Source organism: Passer montanus, unplaced genomic scaffold (assembly GCF_014805655.1).
Source record: "Passer montanus isolate IOZ18808 unplaced genomic scaffold, ASM1480565v1 scaffold86, whole genome shotgun sequence".
Classification (NCBI taxonomy): Eukaryota; Metazoa; Chordata; class Aves; order Passeriformes; family Passeridae; genus Passer; species Passer montanus.
In genome coordinates, this window is record NW_024373923.1 from 1,858,700 (window position 1) to 1,877,752 (window position 19,053).

A 19,053-nucleotide genomic window follows, 5' to 3' on the forward strand; every position below is an offset into this window, starting at 1 on the left:
CGGTGTTTGCCCCTGGCGCTGTGTTGGGAGGGTTAACACCACCCCAAAGGCTGCTCCGAGCCCGGCTGGTCTCTCACCGGCCCCAGAGGGTTTGGCTGAGGGGTTCCAGGGTTTGAGCATCTGGGATTCCCTGCCCGATCCCCGGCGTGCAGGACCCGGGGGTCCTGGTCACATCCCGGGGTTGTTGGGTCCGGAGGTGCCTGCCAGGCCCCCGAAGGGGAGGGTGCGGGGGGTCTCTGTGAGGGCTGCGGGACCAGCAGATCCGCATCAGATCCCCGCGGGGTCCCTGTGGGAATCCGGAGCCCTGGATCGGGGGAGTCCCTGTCAGATCCCCGCGGGGTGCGGGGGGTCCCGGTCGGAATCCGGGGAGTCCCTGTCAGATCCCCGCGGTGCGGGACTCCCGGACCCCTGTCCCTTCCCGGTTTGTGGGGTCCCGTTCAGAGCCCGCCTTGCAGCATGAGGGAGCCTCCCTCAGAGCCCCGGCGGTGCCAGAGGCGGGAGGTCCCTGTCAGATCCCAGGGGTGGGAGTGTCGGGGGGATCGCTGCCGGATCCCGAGGCTGTGGGGTCCGGGGGGTTCCTGTCAGATTCCCGGGGGTGCGGCACTCGGGGTGTCCCTGTCGGATCCCCGCGGCGGGCAGGCCGCAGCCCCGGACTACATCTCCCGTCAGGGCCGGCGCGGGCCGCGGGCGGAGCGCGGCGCGTCACTGCCCGCCGCCCCGGCCCGTCCCTCTGCCGAGCCGGAGCCGGAGCCGGAGCGTCCTCCCGGGCGCGCACCGCGCCCATGACCCCCTCAGCGGGGCACTGACCGCGCCCGGCCCCGCACGGTAAGCGCGGCCCGGGGGGGGACGTGACACAGCACCGGCCCGGGGGGGAGCGAAGGGGGGCAGCGGGGGGGAGCGCATCCCGGCTTTTGTCTGCCTTGGAAAGACGCGGACCCCGCGGGGAGGCGGGGGTCGCGCCGCGGACGGAGCGGGTTTCTGAGCAGCTCTCGGTGCTTGGCGGTGTCGCGGCGGCCTCGCCCCGGCGGGGTCCCCCCCGCTCGGTGACAGCGGGGCGCTCCCCGCGGCGAGCTCCGGGGCTGGGTTGGCGTGTGCTCCCGGCCTCTGGAAGCTTCCCGGCCGCTCCGTTCGGCCGGAGAAGGGCAGGGCTGCCCCCCGGGCGAGCCCCCGGTGGGCAGCGGCGCGGGGAGCCCGTCGCGTCCCCGCCGCAGGAGCCGCGGCCGTGCCCGCGGCGGAGCCCGCACAGCGGCACAAAGGTGCCCGCGGAGCATCCCCGGCGGCCGCGGCTCCGCCGGCACGGTCCCGGCTGCCATGGGCGGCCCCCGGGCTGGGTCCGGGCGTAGCGGGCGAGGGCTCGCCGGGGACCCGGTTTTGTTGTCGTTTTTTTACGGTTGTCGTTTTCCTGCAGAGTCACTCTGGCCGCACGTGGTCTGGGGGGCCGTGGTGGGTGACAGTAGGGGACAACAGATGCTGTGGCAGCGGAGCAGCCGGCAGTCGTGGGATTTTTTTTTTTTATTTATTTTTTTTTTTTTGCCGCAGCTGCCCCCAGAAATGCTGGACGCTGGAGGCACAGTTGTTGGGTGTCGCTGGCCTCCCCGGTGCCTCAAACCTCAGTCCTTGGAGTGGTTTTTCCATAGAGTGAGTCTAAGGTTCTCCTCCTGGGGCCATTCCCAGGGTCAGGCTTCTCTGGAAGGGGTGAGATTCCCACCCGTGGGATTCCACAGTGGACAAAGCAGCAGTGCCATTAGGTTGGAAAGGGTTAGGTGCTGTTTCTCAGTGCCCCAGAAGCTGGGTGCTTCTCTCAAATGGGCCATTTCCATGTGCCCATGGGTGCCACGTTCATTCCTTCTCCAGTAATCCACCCTGCTCTTTCTCCACCACTCAGGCAGGTGTGGGACGAAGCTTAAAATCACAGCTTTGTTAACAGAAATTGAGGAGATGGGAGGAAGCAGAAGACAGACTGAGCTTCCAGGTTGTTTCTTTCAGTGCAAAGATGCCAAAATAGGACCAGATCATTTAATAGTCTCTTTCTCTACAAAACCTGAGAGGCTTTTTGATGGTGGACCATCCTCTGAGCATCCACATTCTGGCAGGGGGTGCCACAAGGGATGGAGAAGGAAACCTCCCACTCTGCTTATGATTTATGTGACCTTGACTAGCAAATATTCACACCTTGTCTCCAGCGAGTGGAAAAAGCCATTTTGTTGTGACCACCAACATTATTTTTCCCCGTGAGGATCGTAAAGGCTTTGCTCTGCCATTGCTGAACCCAAGGTTCAAGAGCAAAACCTTGTGCTGCATTTTATCCCCTCAAGCCTGGGGTAAGATTTGTAGGCTGTGGTTGCCCTGCACTGAGAGTGTTATCTTTGGCACAGACGAGCAGTGGCTGTTTTGGAAAGCTCAGGCTGTGCATTTTTTTTTTTTTATCATTTATAAGATCTCAGGTTGCTTTTAAAGCAGCAGTTGGATGCTGCTGCAAGTGAAGGTGAGGCAGGGAAGTGATTTGTCTCAGGTGATCTGGGGGGTGAAGTCTGGATGGAAGACTGGAGAGGATTTGTGGAGATGAACTGAGCTCCAGCTCTGCCTTTGTGATGCTGTTTGGAAGAGGGCTGAGGTACCTGAGGGGCTTGGCTGGCTTTGCCACGTTTGTTCCCATATCTGAGTCAGCCTGATCCACAAATGGCATGGGAATGGTCTATGGAGGGTTCCTGAGAGCCGTGAAAAATGGAATGCAAAGCATGGAAACATACCTGATGGATGTTAGCCCTGCATCCAGACTGTGGAAGGGAAGATGGTGGGATGCTGGGCTTTATCTTCAGAAGCCTCTTCTTCAGTACTTGATTTTGAATGAGGATAACAATACTCTTTTTGCTCTCTGGAGTACCCTCGTGTTGGGGTGAACTGCATGATTTGAGTTCATTCTGCTGTGATCTCCTGTGAGGACAAATTTGCTGTGTTGACTCTCCCCTTCTTTCCCAGTTTGTGTCTCTCCTGTTTCTCCTTGCAGCCATCCTTGCTCCTGCTTGGTCTTTCCCCAGTAGGAAATTGTGGTAGTTGTCACTGGTTGAGATTTTGCCCACAGGTCTCTGCAGAACAGCAAGAAAACCCTTCAGAACCTAATTTAATTTCATGTTCTTGCTGCTCAGTTGAGTCTTTGGGGTCCTGTATATTTGTGAGGAGCTGTAGCTAAAAGTATGGCAAGACCCTGTGTTTTCTGTGGAAGCTGGAGGCAGCTTTTTTGGGAGCTGTTTGGGACACATTTAACATTTTTCCTTTCTGATGGAGTAATTACACATCATTAATGATATCACTTTGGCAGAAGTGTTAAGACATTTATGTTTACACCACTATTAAGTTCCAGAGTTAACAGCTTGCTGCTCTCTTGGGGTAGGATCAGGTTGGGGAAAGGACAAGAGAAGATTGGAAGAGTGTAGGCTTCTGGTTGAGTAATCTCCATAAATGCCTCAGGATGTTGTGAAACTCCTTGGAGAAGGGGCAGTTCTGCCACTTGAGGACAATTAGCAGATTACTGTGTCACCTGAAATGAAAGGCTAGTGTAGCCAACCAATCATCTTCTGTTTGTTTGAGACTCTGGTTATTTTATTTTTATTTATTTATATAAAGTTTTGCATATATATATATATATATATATATATATATATATATATTCCTTTACAATGTAGATACCTTACTGGTAATCCTAAGAGAAGCGTGTTTCCTCCTCAGTTCAGACTGAAATGGAAGCAACATTGGATGTTCTTAAAACTTTTGTGCATTTAAGCTTCCCTGCTAAAATGAGAGGTTTTGTTTCTTTCACGTCTGCCGTGAGCTGTGCCATGGTCAGTCTTGGCTTGCTGGATTTTGCATTGTCATTGTCATTCTGAAATGTAGAGGTACCTCAGCAGTGGCTAGGAATGGGAGGTAGTGTCTCTGTCATGGATGGACTGCAGAAAACTTACGATGGAAAATTAATAGGTTTGAGATTTTGCTGCTTTGAGTTAGCTCTTGGGGAGTCCTCTCAGGCGGTCTGTGGGCCACTGAGATTTTGGGCACTCCAGGCTGGCTGGGAGTCTTGTGCTCACTCCAGAACAGCCACTGCTCCTGTCTCCTGTCCTGCACAGACAGCCCTCAGCCTCCTGTCCCCCAGACACACAGCAGTTGTGGTCCAGAGGAAGAACTTGGTTTCAAAGGTGGTGGGGGCACCTGTGGTGACAGAACCAGGCTTCTGCCTCTGCTATCTCTGCAGCACCAAATCCTGCCACACCTGTCAGCCAGGAACATGCTGCAGGTGTATTTCATAACGTGCAGACATTTATCGAGGGCGTCTCCTCTGTGGCAGCTGGCTCAGCTTCATCTCCTGCCCCAGCCTGGCTGCATCCATGCAGGGGGAAACATCTGCATTTCCACCAGGATGGGAAGGGAGGGATGTGGATTGGGCAACATGGATGTGGTGGGGCTGTCCCTGGGGTGGGTGGCTGTGTGGTGTCCCCCATCCCCTGGTGTCACGTCGTGCCTGGGTGACCTGAGGATGCACGTGGCTGCCCATGAGCATCTTATTTCTCACCTGTGGTTTGAATGGGTCTGTTGGGTTTGCATGGCCAGGTTTTAGTAATGGGGAGGCTACCAGGGTGCTGTGAGGAGCTGCCAGGGGCATCCCCCATGTCCAGCAGAGCCAGCTCCAGACAGACCCCAAGGCCAAGCCCATCAGGAATGATTGTGACATCTCTGGGATAACAGATTTAAGAAGAAAATGAAATGGTTGCCAGTCACTGGCAGTTGTAATTGTGGGCAGAGAAGAGCAGGGTGTGAACATGTGAGAGGAACAGCTCTGCAGGCACCAAGCTCAGGCCAGGAGGAGGGGCAGGAGTTGCTCCAGGTGCCAGAGCTGAGATTCCCCTGCAGCCCCTGGAGGGTGTGGGGATGCAGAGATGCACCTGCAGCCCCTGGAGGAGCCCACAGCAGAGTAGGAGGGTGCCCAAGAGAGGCTGTGATCCCATGGGAAGCCCATGCTGGAACAAGGTCCTGGCAGGGATATGCTGATCTGTGGGAACAGGAGCTCATGCTAGGGCAGGTGTTCTGACAGGACTTGTGACCCATGGGAGGACCCATGCTGGAGCAGCCTGTCCTTGAAGGATTGCACCCCACGGATGAGTGATCCACAGTGCAGCAGTTCATGGAGAATTGTTGCCCATGGGATGGACTCACGCTGGAGAGGTTCATGTAAAACTGTCTCCTGTGGGAGGGACCCCACACTGGAGCAGGGGGAGGACTCTGGCTTCTGTCCCTCTGACTTCTCTCCCTGAGCAGTGGCAGGAACATCTTCTTCTGAACTGATCATAACCCTCATTCCTGTCTTCCTGCACCACTGAGGGAGGAGGTAGAGCTGGGAAGGAGAGAGGGGTGAGGGAGAGGTGTTTTCAAGATTTATTTTACTTGTCATTATCCTGCTCTGATTGTGTTGTTAATACATTCAATTAATATTGCAAATTCAAGTCTGTTTTGCCCACGATGATATTTGGTGAGGGATCTCTCACAGTCCTTAACTCATGACCCTTTGACCCTTTTGCTCTGTTTTCTCTCCCCTGTCCAGCTGTGGAGGGGAGGGAGAGATCTGCTGTGGTAATTGCCTGGATTCCAGCCAGGGTCAACCCACTGCAATTGGCCTTAACACACACACACACACAAAAAAAAAAATTCTCCCTCCTTTGGGAGCAGGCTCAGCTCTCTGGGATTGGTTTGTACAGGCTGTTCCACCCTGGAAAGGCTTCACCACCAGTGGAGCCTGCCCTGCACCAGAGCAGAAGCTACTGGGACACACACAGCTGCCACCAGCTTGCTTGCCCAGGCACCTGTGACAGGGAGCCATTAGCAGGGTTCGTAATTAGTCCTGAAAAATGCTTTTGAACTCTTGAAATCCTGGAGGAGCTGTGTTGCTTGGCTGGCATTCACCGGGACCTTGGGAGAGGCTGTTGTTCACAACCAAGCTGTTGCCAGTTGTGTTGTGTGGCTGCTGGCTTGGGACACGAGTAGTTGGGTTGGCATGGGAGGGGTGTCTTGGGAGGCTGTGGCACAGGAGGGTGTCACACTGCAGCAGCCAAGGTCCCTGACACCACCTGTGCCATACCATATGTTGGGGATCACACCCCATGAACCTCCAAATTAGTGCTGAGGTGGTCTGCCAGGTCAAGCGCTGACAGTGCTAGGGGAATGGCTTTAAGCTGAAAGATGGTAGATTTGGATTGGATGTTAGGAGAACACTCTTGTCAGTGAGGGTGGGCAGGCCCTGGCACAGGGTGCCCAGAGCAGCTGTGGCCGCCCCTGGATCCCTGGAAGTGTCCAGGGCCAGGCTGGATGGGGCTGGGAACAGCCTGGGACAGTGGAAGGTGTCCCTGCCCGTGGCAGGGTTTGGAACCAGATGGTCTTTAAGATTTCTTCCAACCCAAACCAATCTGAGATTCTGTGTTCCTATGAAATAAGCAGTTGTGACCCTGAGTTTTTCCACATAATTTGATTAAATTCACACGTCTCACTGTGCTACCACAGTGCTTTTGAGCTACAACAGAAATGCACTGCAGATGTTCAGGGGTCTTGGCTGTCACCAGCTTTGAGTGCCTCTGTTGTGAAGCCAAAGCTTTGTGAGTGACATGGAACTGATTTTGGGTGGAGCAGTCTTGGTGAAATTGGGACTGGGGCAGCTTTGCAGAGGCTGTAGCTGTGTCTGTGAGCTGCTGCTTCTCACATGTGGTCCATGGGGATGTCATTTTGGGGCCACCAGTTTCTGCAGGTGGCAGTAAAGGATGACACTGTCTGCAGAAACAGAAACTGCAGAAACACAATTGGTGTTTGTTAGTCGGGGATTTTGCAGGAGTGGACCTGGAGTAAATTTTAAAGGATTTTTTCATCCTGCATAGAAGTGTGTGCTCCAGTCACTGGCAGGTGTATGGTCTAGTCTAGGTCCAGCCACCTAGCCCAAAGCAGTAGTCTGCAAAGGATAGAATCAGAATCATTAAGGTTGGAAAATACTTCTAAGAGCACCAAATCCAATCATTAGTCCAGTACCACCACCATGTTCACTACTAAACCATGACCTCAAGTGCCACATCCACATGTCTTTTGAACACTTCCAGGTATGGGGACTCCACCACTGCCCTGGGCAGCCTGTGCCAGTGCCTGACCACCCTTTCAGTGGAAAACTTTTTCCCAGTGCTCAATCTCAACTTTCCCTGGTGCAGCTTGAGCCCATTTCCTCTTGTCATGTCACCTGTCACCTGGAAGAAGTGTCTGGCCCCCAGTTGGCTGCACCATCCTGTCAGGGAATTCTAGAGAGTGAGAATGTTCCTTCTGAGCCTCCTTTTCTCCAGGCTAAATGCTGGCTTGCTTTTGGGTGCTGCATTTCCCTGTATTACCCATCCAGAAGCAAACCCCCTGGGGCTAGAGGACTCCTGGGCGCCGTGTCCAAGTGCAGTGAAGCCACGGAGCATTTTAATAACATGGCATCAAAAATACCATGTTGTGTGTCTCAGCAAGAGAAGAAAAGGAAGCAGGAAGGGTTGTGGTTGTGCTGTGATTGTCAGCTGGAGGTTAATAACAACGTTTTATGTTTAAGAAGGTGTTTGCTTTGCACGGTGAGAGGAGAGAGGAGTGTGTGCCTGAATCCATGGGAATTGTATTCCCTTAAATCAGGGCATATCGTTGATCCAGGGAATGTCTCTTCCCAGCCAGACGATCACCTTGGAGGCGTCTTTGATTTTATTTTTCTTTGGCTCAGGAAGCTGGGCTGGTGATCGTGAAACTTGCAGCAGTAATTTTTGCAGCAGGAGGTTTTGCGGGAGGACGTGGAGGCTCGGGGGGTGCTTTGGGAAATTATTTCTGTATTTTCCTTGCCATGTGCACATTTCATCCTTGCCAGGGAGTAGATGAAGCAGGTGAAGTTTTTAGGGTCCTGGCTGTGATGTGTGCAGAGGCCTCTACAGAAAGAGGAGGCCACGGGTATGGAAGAAGGCTGTGCTGAGGTGGTGGACAGTTTTCTCTCCCAGCTTTTCCCCCTTCTTTTGAGATCAGCAGTTTCTCACACCCTGACAGCAGCTCTGCAATGAAACACACACTTCTGGAAAGCTCTTGTGGATGCTGAGTTTTCCATCTCTCCCTGCATCCCTGCTCTGTCCATCCCTGTCCTAGCCAGGCACAGGCAAATGAGTGTTTTTCCTGCCTTTGCAGGTGCTCAGAGCAGCATCAGTCATGGGCAGGACATCACAGCCCCGTGGAGTGTCAGCAGAGCCGCAGCATCCCTCCCTGCCAGGATGCTTTTAGTGCCAAGATTCACCTCAGGGCACTGGTCCTCCCCCGATCCTGCATTTTGGAGCATCTGCAGAGCACACATTGTTTTTCTCAAAATTGATTCAGAGAAAAAGCACTTGCTTCACTTTTTTTTTTGATAGATATATTTTTGTCACATAGGGTAAAAGATTCATTTATCGACTGCAGTCACTTTGAAGCTTCTCCTCTGTTTTTATGCTTGCTTTTTTTTTTTTTTCCCAATGAGCAGAAATGAGGCTTATACACTTGGACTGACTGTCGCTCGCTATTCCTCCAGAACCTTTTTTAACCCAGGGACTAATACCAGCCAAATTTGACAGAGGAGGGCACATTTTGGATAAGAACTTAAAAGGCTGTAACAAAGAGGGTAGAAAAAGGAAATGTAAATTCTTTTTTGTCTGCAAGGAGAGGCTGCATCAGTTGTGAGCCTAAATAATATATGTCTGGGTGCAAGCAGGTTGGTTAATTCTTAAGTAAATTACCTTAGTAATTCACTACAAATCATTTAAGGAAATAACCCAGATAATTTTGAGCATGGGAAAGGAGGATCTGGCTTTAGGGATGCTGCCATGGAGGACATGTTGGGATGATGCTAGATAACTATTAAAGGTCCCTCCCTATCCAAACCCTCTCCTCTCCTCTCCTCTCCTCTCCTCTCCTCTCCCTTCTCCCCTCTCCCCTCTCCCCTCCCTGCTCCTGGTAGTGATGTTCCATGTGTTATCATCTACAAGCTCACACAGAATCCTTGCAGGCTGAGGTGTGGGTAAATTCTGTCCCCAAAAGCTTCCTTGGACACTTGCCAGGCTCAGCACAGTTTCCCATCTGGACTGAGGTCATGGCTGGCAGCATCACCTGGATAGGATGAGGCAGCATTGAAGTGGCTTTTCAGCATCAGCCATGGCCCGTGAACTTGCCTTGGACCTGGAACTGCTGTTAAAAGTGATTAGTGAGCTTCTAGTTCCCAGAGGAACCAGGGATGGTGTTCTGCCCCTCTCTGCTCTTGTTCCCATTACAGCTGCAGCAGGAGGCTGCCTTTTCTGTCCCTTTCCCTTCTGCTGTCACTATGTGCACTTTGATTTTTTGTTTTTTTAAACTTTTTTTTTTTTTTACACCGGGGATTCTCTTCCTTTTTTGTCAACTCAGAGAATGGTTTTCCTTACGCTGTTCTCTATTTAGGGCTGTGGGGGAGGAAGTGACTCAGCCTTTTCCCCCACTCTGATTTGCACAGTCATCCCTTGCTGGCTTTGCCGAGTTTTTCCTTGAGCACCTCCAGTTACTCTCACTTCATTCAGCAGGAACATTCCCGCCTCCTCGCCGCACGTTCCGGCAGGGAAGGGCGCAGTGGGGAAGGATGAGCCCTCAGCAGGATCTTTCCCTGTGCCAGGAGCAGAGCGAAGCAGTGAAGAGGCCGTGCTTCCAGGCCTGTGGCAGCTCCAGGTCTCCTGTCTGCTCCTTGTCCCTACGGACATCTGTGGAGGAAGGGCCAGCCAAATGGAATTTCGAGGGCTGGCCTGGCCATACTGTAAAAAAATGATGGAAGGTGATGTCATGGGCTCTCCCAGGAGGGGAGGTGGCTCGGGTTGTGCTGCTGGCACTGCTGGAGGATGCCCTGCTCGCCTGGGTGGTGGTGGACAGGGAGGTGTGGGTGATGGATGGATGGTGACACGGGCTCCGTGCAGGACCACTGCCAGCTTGCCTTTCATGGCAGGGCTGAAGCAGCTGCTAAATACCAGGGAGGACACACTGCCTGCTCTGCTCTGCACTGGGCTTTCAGATACTGCTGCTCAGCAAGGAAGCCGATAAATCATCGGCCACTCTAAGTCATACCAGGCACTTGGTGTCCCATGTTCTGTATAAAAAACAAGTGCATTAGTTTTGGGTTAATTATTCTTCTGCCCTGGGAGCCAGCATAGCTCTGCTTCTCTCTAAAGGGGAAAAGGGCAGAGAAAAAGGAGATGAAACTCCCAAGCCCCTTAGAGTCTTGCCACTCTGCTCCCAAATCAGATACTCAAACCCTAAGAGCAATTTTGATCTGCTGAGGGAATTCCAGTATGCATCGCTTACTGCTTTGCTTTATAGCACAAGGAAGTTGGGCATCCAAAATGAGTATTTGTGTGGTGGTGAAGGTAGTGCTGGGAAGGACAAAGTTGGTCATATCTGGAAATACTCCAGTGACTTCTCTTGGGCTTAGACTTGCTTGTGTTCATCTTTTTTCTCCTCTTTTAAGAAGTCCAGACACATCATGAACCTATCCTCACAGCATCCTGTGCTCTGCTTAGCCCATATTAGATGCCTTCTGAACATCTCTGTCTATTGATTAAAGCATTAGGAGGAATGTCAGCTTGGAAGCAATGGGTTTGATTAGCCAATTATTTTAACAAAAAAAAAGGTGAACTTTGATTAAAAGTACAGAGGGTGCTGTAGTCACTGGTTTTTAATGTGCTGGAAGGGAGGTCAGAGCACATAACCAAATGAGGGCATTGGTTAGGGTGTTAATAAGGGGAGTTTGGAGGCTGAAGGTCAACATTGTGCATGACATCTTCTGCATGACCTAGGAATATGGAAAATTATTTCTGTGTATTTAATGGGGGCTGCTAGTTTTTGGCTAGTGAACTAGTGAGTGTAGGGACTTCATGAGTGCATGAAGCACACAGAAAACAGTTGAGTCTGTAGGATGCTGTTCTTGTGTGAAGGTTGGGTTTAACTTGGATCAGTCAGCCAGTGGAGTAATTACATCCTGAAGTACTTAATGAATTCAGAGAATCATACAATCCTGGAATGGTATAGGTGGGAAGCACCTTAATGTGTGCAGGGACACCTTCCTAGGTAAGCTCCAAGCTCCGTCCAGCCTGGCCCTGGACACTTCCAGGAATGGGACAGCCACAGCTGCTCTGGGCACCCTGGGCCAGGGCCTGCCCACCCTCCCAGCCACCAATTCCTGCCCAACATCCCAAAATGTGTGCCTGCCCTGTGGCAGTGCAGCCATGGCCTGTGTGCTGTCCCTGCAGGCCTTGTCCCCAGTGCCTGGGCAGCTCTCCTGGAGCCCCTGCAGGCCCTGGCAGGGGCTCTCAGGTGTCCCTGCAGCCTTCTCTTGTGCAGGGGAGCAGCCCCAGCTGTGCCAGGCTGGCTCCAGAGCAGAGGGGCTCCAGCCCTGGCAGCATCTCCGTGCCTCCTCTGCACTGGCTGCAGCAGCTCCACGTCCTTGTGCTGCTGGGGACTCCAGATGCTCTGCAGGTGGGGTCTCACCTGAGCGGGGCAGAGCTTGGATATTCTACAGCTGACAGGTGGGAAGAGCTTGCTGGTATCAACACAGCTGTGTGGACTGCAAGCAGGAGGCTTCACAAAACCATCCTGTGCTATTTGTTGTTGTTTGGGCTGTTCTGAGGATCTGTTGTGGGTTTTGGGGGCAGGTAAGAGTATTGATGAGGTGTTCAGAAAGAAGCAGCTTAGAAATCAATATGGAGGCTCCGGTGAGGGATTGTCTGTCTCCTCTGTTAGGAAAAGCAAATGTCTTTTGGAAGGTGGTGGTTTTACTCAAATCAGTGCAATGAAGAAGACTGGAAAGCCCAAGCAATACGTGACTGGTTTGTGTGCTCTGGGCTGGAGGTTGGGCCCCAGTAATAGACTGCCAAATCAGAGACAGCAGATGATGGCACAGGTGGGGAGGAAGAGCCAAGAGCAGGCTGGAGCAGTGAGCACATCCTCCTCTTTGGTTTGCCCTTCCTGTTTGTTTGATCTGGGGTCAAACATCTGGATGTGATCTCAGCCCAGCCCACACTCTGGGCCTGCAGCTGTGGCTCTTTAAAGTCCTTGAGCCCCGACGCTGCCAGCATGGTCAGAGCTGATGGCAAACCATCCAGTTAAGAGGAGATGAGTAATAAAAAGCTTCTCTCTCCCTTTCCCCAGGAGAAGTTCATCATACCCTGTTCAGCACTCGCTGCATTGACCATCCTCTGCCTCCCAGAGCAGGCAGCTTTGCTAAATGGGATTGTCATGTACTTGATTTCATGTCAGCCTGTTTCCTCTCCTAAAGGTCAGCCTGACCCCTTGCTGTGTTATGAAGTTTCTTCTGGGTTTCATTAAGCTTAAAGTATGTCTTTTTGCTTTGTCGTGGAAGTCTGGGCTCAGGGAAGATCTCCATAGGTAAGATCCTGGCATTCTTCTGGATTGAAGTAAGCTCCTCTGTTCCAGCCCTCTGCTCAGTGCAGAGCCAACTTCTACATCAAACCTGCTCAGGGCCTCCTCCAGCTGAGTCCTGCTGCCGTTTCCAAGCTGCACACCCAGATCTCACACTCAAGTTACACATTGGCTGCTGAACCACAGCTCAAAGCAAAGGAATTTTCCAGTATCCCATCAGAGCTTCCCAAGCTTCACCTACCGGTCCCCAGAGCAGGAGCTGAGCAGATGCAGCTGTTTGCTGCTGGAGGAGGCTTTCTGCTCCTGGTGTTTCCCATGCCCTTGGCATTCTGCTGCTGGGATTCCCAGCTCCTGGGGGTATCAGCACTCCCAGGCAGCGCGTGTGTGCCTGGGTGTGCTGGGGAGGCTTATCGCCAACTGACCTAATTATTGTAATCTCGCCCTTCCCTAGACAGTGCAGGTTTCCTTGGCTCTCGGGAGGCTTCACGGGTGTTTCCAAGCTGTTCTTTGATTTATTGTCTGTCTCCTGGTAATAGTATTATTTTGCTCAGGCTGGGTGAAGCCTGAGAATAAAGGTTGTAGCCAAGAAGAGTGTAGTAGTTGTGAACTGCTTTTCCTGCTCCGGTGGCCATCCTGCTGGGTTTGGTGGGCCTAGCCTGCCAGACTTTCCAGGCAGCCTCGCTGCAGGGATTTCTTTGCTGCCATGGTCTTCCTCACAGCTCCCTCCTCTTCCCCCTGCCCTGACTGCACACATGCATCCTCTTATTGCAGAAATCCTCTGGCTACCACAGTTAACAGGTGAAAACTGTGCAGTTCCACTTTCTGCCCAGTTCTTGGATGCAGAGTTGTTGCCTATCCCTTTTTTTATTTAGTTTCCCATCCTATTCACTACCTATTCAATTTTTTTTGTTGCCTATCCCATTTTTATTCTTTTCTATCCCTTCTTTTATGTTGCCTATCCCATTTTTATGTCCCTTATCCCCCATCTCATTTGTGTTGTCTTTTCTGATCCCCGTATTTTGTTTGTTTGTTTTTGGTTTTTTGGTGTCTATTGTGATTTTTGTATTCTCTACCCCATTTTTTCTTCCTTTTGCCCTCCCCACTGTGGTTTCTCCCTTCTCTACCTGTCTTTTTTGTTGTTTATAATGTTTACTTAGCTACAGGTATAGGCCAGGTGCCTTTTAGAGGTACCAGATTCTTCATTTTTCCAGCAAGATACGGACTTGCAGCATGTTAACAGGGTTTAACATGTACTTCAACATTAAAAAAATAAGCCTAGGACAGAAAAAAAAAATAAATCTAGCCCAACAACAAAACATTGCAACCTGGGATGAATTTCCTCCATTCAGGCACTTGATTTTCTTCCTGTAAGCTGTAGCTGGGATTTTGGAGCTAAGAGCTCCATGGCTGGGCAGAGAATAACCCACGTAACGTGGTGCCTCCTCGCAGGAGCAGGGCTTACAGCTAAGCTTCCCGGTTAAACCACCTGATGGGATCAGCAGAGGTTAGCAGCACCGCAGGGGCTGGGTGGCAGAGGGATGGAAAACAACAAGTCAGCAGTGCTGCCCTGAAAACCTGTTTTGTTTGGGGTTTTTTGTCCCCTCGCCCTGCACGAGATCCAGTTGGACCTGAAAGGGAGCGGGAGAGGATGGAGCGCGGCATCGCACGAGGCTTTGTCTGTTGGGGTTCCTGCAGCCCTGGGTGTTGTCTTGTGCAGTGCCTGGTAGTCTCTGGGGAGTGAATGTTTTCTCCTGCAGCAAAGCAGCCCGTGGAGGAACTGGGAACAAGCCAAAGCAGAGGCATTGCTGGGAGGTTAAAGCCTGAAAGGGCTGGCACTGGGCTTGTGCCTGGTGTTCCACCTTGCCAGCAGAATTGGGGCTGTACCAGTGCCCCCCTTCTTTTTGGGGGAGTGTGAGTTCCCGTTTTCCTTAATTCTCTCTGTAGAAAAAAAGATAGGTGTGAACTTCGCTGAGGTTTCTAATTTCCAAGTGAATTACAGTAACACTTTAAATCACAAATCTTTCCTGAAGCACTGCTGCATCCTTTGAGTGGATGCCCCAAGCTATCCTCAGATTCTCAGTGAATATTCTTCAACACCAGGTCATAAAACAGATAGTTAATGCTAACTCAATTTTTTCCTTAATTAGCCTGTAGAAAAATCATAGTGCTAAGGATAGTTGTGGGGTATAAGAGTGTTTTTGGCTGTGTTCAATGAGAATAGATATTTTTATTTTGTTGAAACAGGAAACAAAATAATATCAAGTCCCATTTCAATCCAAGATGAAATGTGGTTTAAATTATTTTGCACTATAATGGAGAGTTGTGGAAATCCAGTGTACATCACCACAAAATAAAACAAAAAATCCTTTGCAATATTTCCTGAAGCACTGCTGCATCCTTTGGGTGGGTGCCCCAAGCTATCCTCAGATTCTCAGTGAATATTCTTCAACACCAGGTCATAAAACAGATAGTTAATGCTAACTCAATTTTTTCCTTAATTAGCCTGTAGAAAAATCATAGTGCTAAGGATAGTTGTGGGGTATAAGAGTGTTTTTGGCTGTGTTCAATGAGAATAGATATTTTTATTTTGTTGAAACAGGAAACAAAATAATATCAAGTCCCATTTCAATCCAAGATGAAATGTGGTTTAAATTATTTTTCACTATAATGGAGAGTTGTGGAAATCCAGTGTACATCACCACAAAATAAAACAAAAAATCCTTTGTTTAAAAATACGAAACTCTAAAAAAAAGTGAAACAGTTTTTCAGTGTTTTCTTCCCAGTGGTTTGGCCGCAGTGGCTTGACCAAAACGATTTAAAATTCATCAAGGCAAATCTGGGGTGCTGGCAAACAAGTAATTTGAAAAAATTATTGCTGTGATTATGTGATAGGTTCAGACTTTTCTTCTTCAAGGGTGAATTTTGTTCCTCTGAAGAAAAATGACCCTTGTCCCACACTGGTGGAGAGGACATGTGTGGCTTGAGTGCCAGCTGTCACCTCTGGTTCCTGGTGCTGGAAGGCCTTTGGATAGCATGGGCATGTGGGAATGCTCTTCAGGTGTTCCCAGGGACCAGGGGGAATGCTCATCAGCAGGAGGGTGTTCCCAGGGTCCTCAGGAAGCACTGGCAGAAAATTTCCCAGAGAAGCTGTGGCTGTTCCATTCCTGGAAGTGTCCAAGGCCAGGTTGGACAGGACTTGGAGAAGCTGGGATAGAGGGAGGTGTCCCTGCCCATGGCAGGGGTGGCAGTGGATGGGTTTTCAAGTCCCATATAACCCAAACCATTCCATGGTTCTATGAAAGCTCTAAAAGGAGTAGAAGAACCTGCCCCAAACCCCAGAGTCATGTGTTTATCTTGGCATTCTTGGCATCTTCCTCTGAAGCCTCCAAGTCCTGCACTACCTCAGCACTAGGAATGAGGTTTATTTTCTTTCATACTGCATAATGTATTGCAGAAGTGCCTTTTCCAGTCCCGTGTTAGATTCTGCTGCTGAATTGTTGGGTCATAAAGAGCCCTCAGATGGACATCCCTACCCTGTGCTAGCTCCCAAGAGCTGGGAATGGTGGAGCTCTATCTTCAAGGGCCTTTGATGTGAGACACCATCTGGGTGTATATCCCTAAGCAGTTTCTTGATTCATCAAATTCTCCCTTACCTCTTTTCTTTCCTTTTTCTCCTTTTTTTTTTCCTGCAAAGCAATATAGTTTGAGCTCTCTGTTTAATCTCTGAAGTCAAAGGTACATGAATAGCAGGCATCCTGCTGTGGTGTTTCTGCTGAAGCTGCAGATGCTGCTCCCCTGTGCTGCACCTACAGCCCTCCCCCATGATCCCATTGCACTCCTGCATCCTTTGGGTGGGTGCCCCAAGTTATCCTCAGATCCTGTGAATTGTCCTCAACAAATAATTATTGCTAACTGTAGCCTTTTTTCTTAATTAACCTGTAGAGAAATCGTGGTGCCAAGGATAGTTGTGGGGAATAAGAGTATTTTTAACGGGGTTCAGTGAGAACAGGTATTTTGTTGAAACAGGAAACAAAATAATGTCAAGTCCCATTTCAATCCCAAATGAAATGTCTGAAGTTATTTTGCACCATAATGGAGAGCTGTGGAAATTTAGTGTACCATGAAAGAAAAGAACACTGTGTTTTAAAAGAGAGGGAAGCAAGGCAGGATGGAGGAGCTGGTGTCACACCAGTCACACAAAAATGCATGGCACATTTGGGTATCTGGTGGATGCAACAGCTGGACAAAAAGAGCAGGTCAAGGGTATTTTGGGACAAATTTTATGTTCTTGTCCCCAGTACACCAGCAGCAGTACTGGGACTCAACAAAGCTTTCTTGCAATGCCTGAAGGGAGCCTACAGGAAAAATGGACAGAGGCTGTTGGAGTGACAGGACACAGAGGGATGGCTTCAAACTGAGAGAGAGTAGATTTAGATTAGATATTAGAAAAAAAGTAGGTGCTGAGGCCCTGGCACAGGTTGCACAGGGAATTTGTGTCTGGCCCATCCCTGAAAGTGTCCAGTGACAGGCTGGATGGGGTTTGGAGCAACCTGGGATGGTGGAAGATGTCCTTGCCCATGCCAGGGGGTGGGACTTGGAAGATCCCTTCCAACCCAAAGCATTCTGTGATTCTGTGGTTTGAGACCTGGGGTTAGCAGAAGGGACTGGTGTCAGGGTCACTGACAGCAGGGAAGATTAGAGCACAGGGCTGGTAAATCCCAAAGCTGTCTTGATCAGGGCCGGTCCCAACTGTCCTTGCTGCTGGTGGAGGTAAACACACACTCGCCAAGCTTATGTTCATTTCAAAACAGTTTACTTGTCATGTCCTGAAAGTACCTGTCTCTCTGTTTGCTTTGTGATAACAAGCACCTCCCTGTCCTGCTCCTGCCTGCCGAGGCTCAGCCAGGTACCCTGGGTGATAAATGCAGCTGTGCAAGTGCTTGCAGCATCTTTACACCCTGGGAATCATCAGGCTGCTCTTCCCACCCCCACAGCTGACTTCTTGTCATCCCTCACTCGCTGCAGTTTAGGGGGAAATAACCACAGGTGGAGTGGGGCCACCTGGGAAGGGAATTTTTGGAGATCTGTGGCAGCATTGCTGGTTCAGAGCACCCAACAGAGTGATAGTCTGGGAGTGATTGCAAAAAAATGCACTTCAAGCCTCAAAAAGGCGGCTGGTGGCTGGCCAGTAGCTCCCAAAATTCCTGTCTGGGGAGGTGCTTGGTATTTTTGGGCTGGTTCCTTAAGGCAGGCGTTTCCTGGTGAATTGATTCAAGCTGTCTCATCAGCTGCTGGAAGGAGCTAAAAGCTGGGGATGGATTTGAGAGGAGGGTTAAGCTAGTGGGCCTGGCTCATGCTCCTTGTACAAAGCAAAGCTTGGAGGGTCTGGTTTGCCCTATCCTGGGCAGGGCATTCCTGCTGCTGTGGCTTTGGTCAGAGTGGTGGGTTCACACAGGGAGCCCATCCCTGCCACACAGCAGCATCCCTGGGCTAGGTGAGACCTTTGGTGGGTGCTGTGGTGCCTGTGCTGCACAGGTTCCTTGCTGGCACAGCTCCTGGGAGCCCAGTGCTAAACCTGGGTCTGCCTGGGTATTACATTGGCTTTCCTAAGTGCAGTGGGAAATTATGTGGGAGAACATGGCATGAGATCCTTGTAGCCTGAAAAATGGATTTAGGGCTTGCAAGGGCATCTGAGAAGAAACTCTTATGGAGAAATTATTCCTTGTGATGGTGCTGAGGCCCTGGCACAGGGTGCCCAGAGCAGCTGTGGCTGCCCCATCCCTGAAAGTGTCCCAGGCCAGGCTGGACAGGGCTTGGAGCAACCTGGGATATTGCAAGGTGTCCCTGCTGATGACATGAATGAGGTAAGGTTTAAAGTCCCTTCCTACCCAAACCATTCCATGATTCTATGATCTTCTCAAGCTGTGAGAGCTACCTTAGATGATGCTCTCTGCCCACAGCAGTCACACTCGAGGAATCTCAGTTGAGTTCAGATGGTTTCTCTGACTGAAGTGGGAATCACTTTTCCATAATGCAGTCACTTTGCTGGAAGAAAGCTGACTGTCTTGACCACATCCAGTCCACGTCTCCAGGGGCAGTAATGCAGTCACTTTGCTGGATGAAATGCAGTCTTGACCACATCCAGTCCACGTCTCCAGGGGCAGGAGCTAAGGTCACTGTGTCCAACCCCAGGTGAAGGTAAAGTTTTGGTGACTGGCTCAGTCTGGGGTCAAAAATAAGAGAGTCAAATACCTTGCTGGGGTGTTTGTCAGGCTGTCCCTTTCTCTGACAAGAAGAGGTTTCCAAAAGTTGGGAAGAGCATGGCGAACGCTGGCTGTGGCCAGATTTATCATGGTGAGCCTATTCATGTGGTGTTGGACACTGACCCCACAGAATTCCCTTTCCCCATGTGCTTCTCCAGGCCTTTTGTTTTCTGACTATTAATTTTTTTTATTATTATTATTACCAGAAGCAGTATAAGGAAACATCTGCTTTTCCTTCTGCATGTACAGAATTCCAGAAGGAACTGTGCTTTCCCCAAATCCTGTTGTTTTCCACTAGAATATTTAGAGTATCTGATTTCATGGTTACTGCCTGTAT

The 19,053-nt window shown here is 50.6% G+C and overlaps 1 protein-coding gene across 1 annotated transcript in view; it reads left to right on the top strand.

Annotated features, from left to right (window-relative positions):
* Positions 1-770: 770 nt before the first annotated feature.
* The window catches only part of CTIF (cap binding complex dependent translation initiation factor), a 147,480-nt gene continuing 129,197 nt past the window's right edge, over positions 771-19,053 (top strand). The window contains exon 1 of the mRNA XM_039733335.1: positions 771-825. The gene's annotated coding sequence lies outside the window, so the exon portion shown is untranslated. The remainder of the gene's footprint in view (positions 826-19,053) is intronic.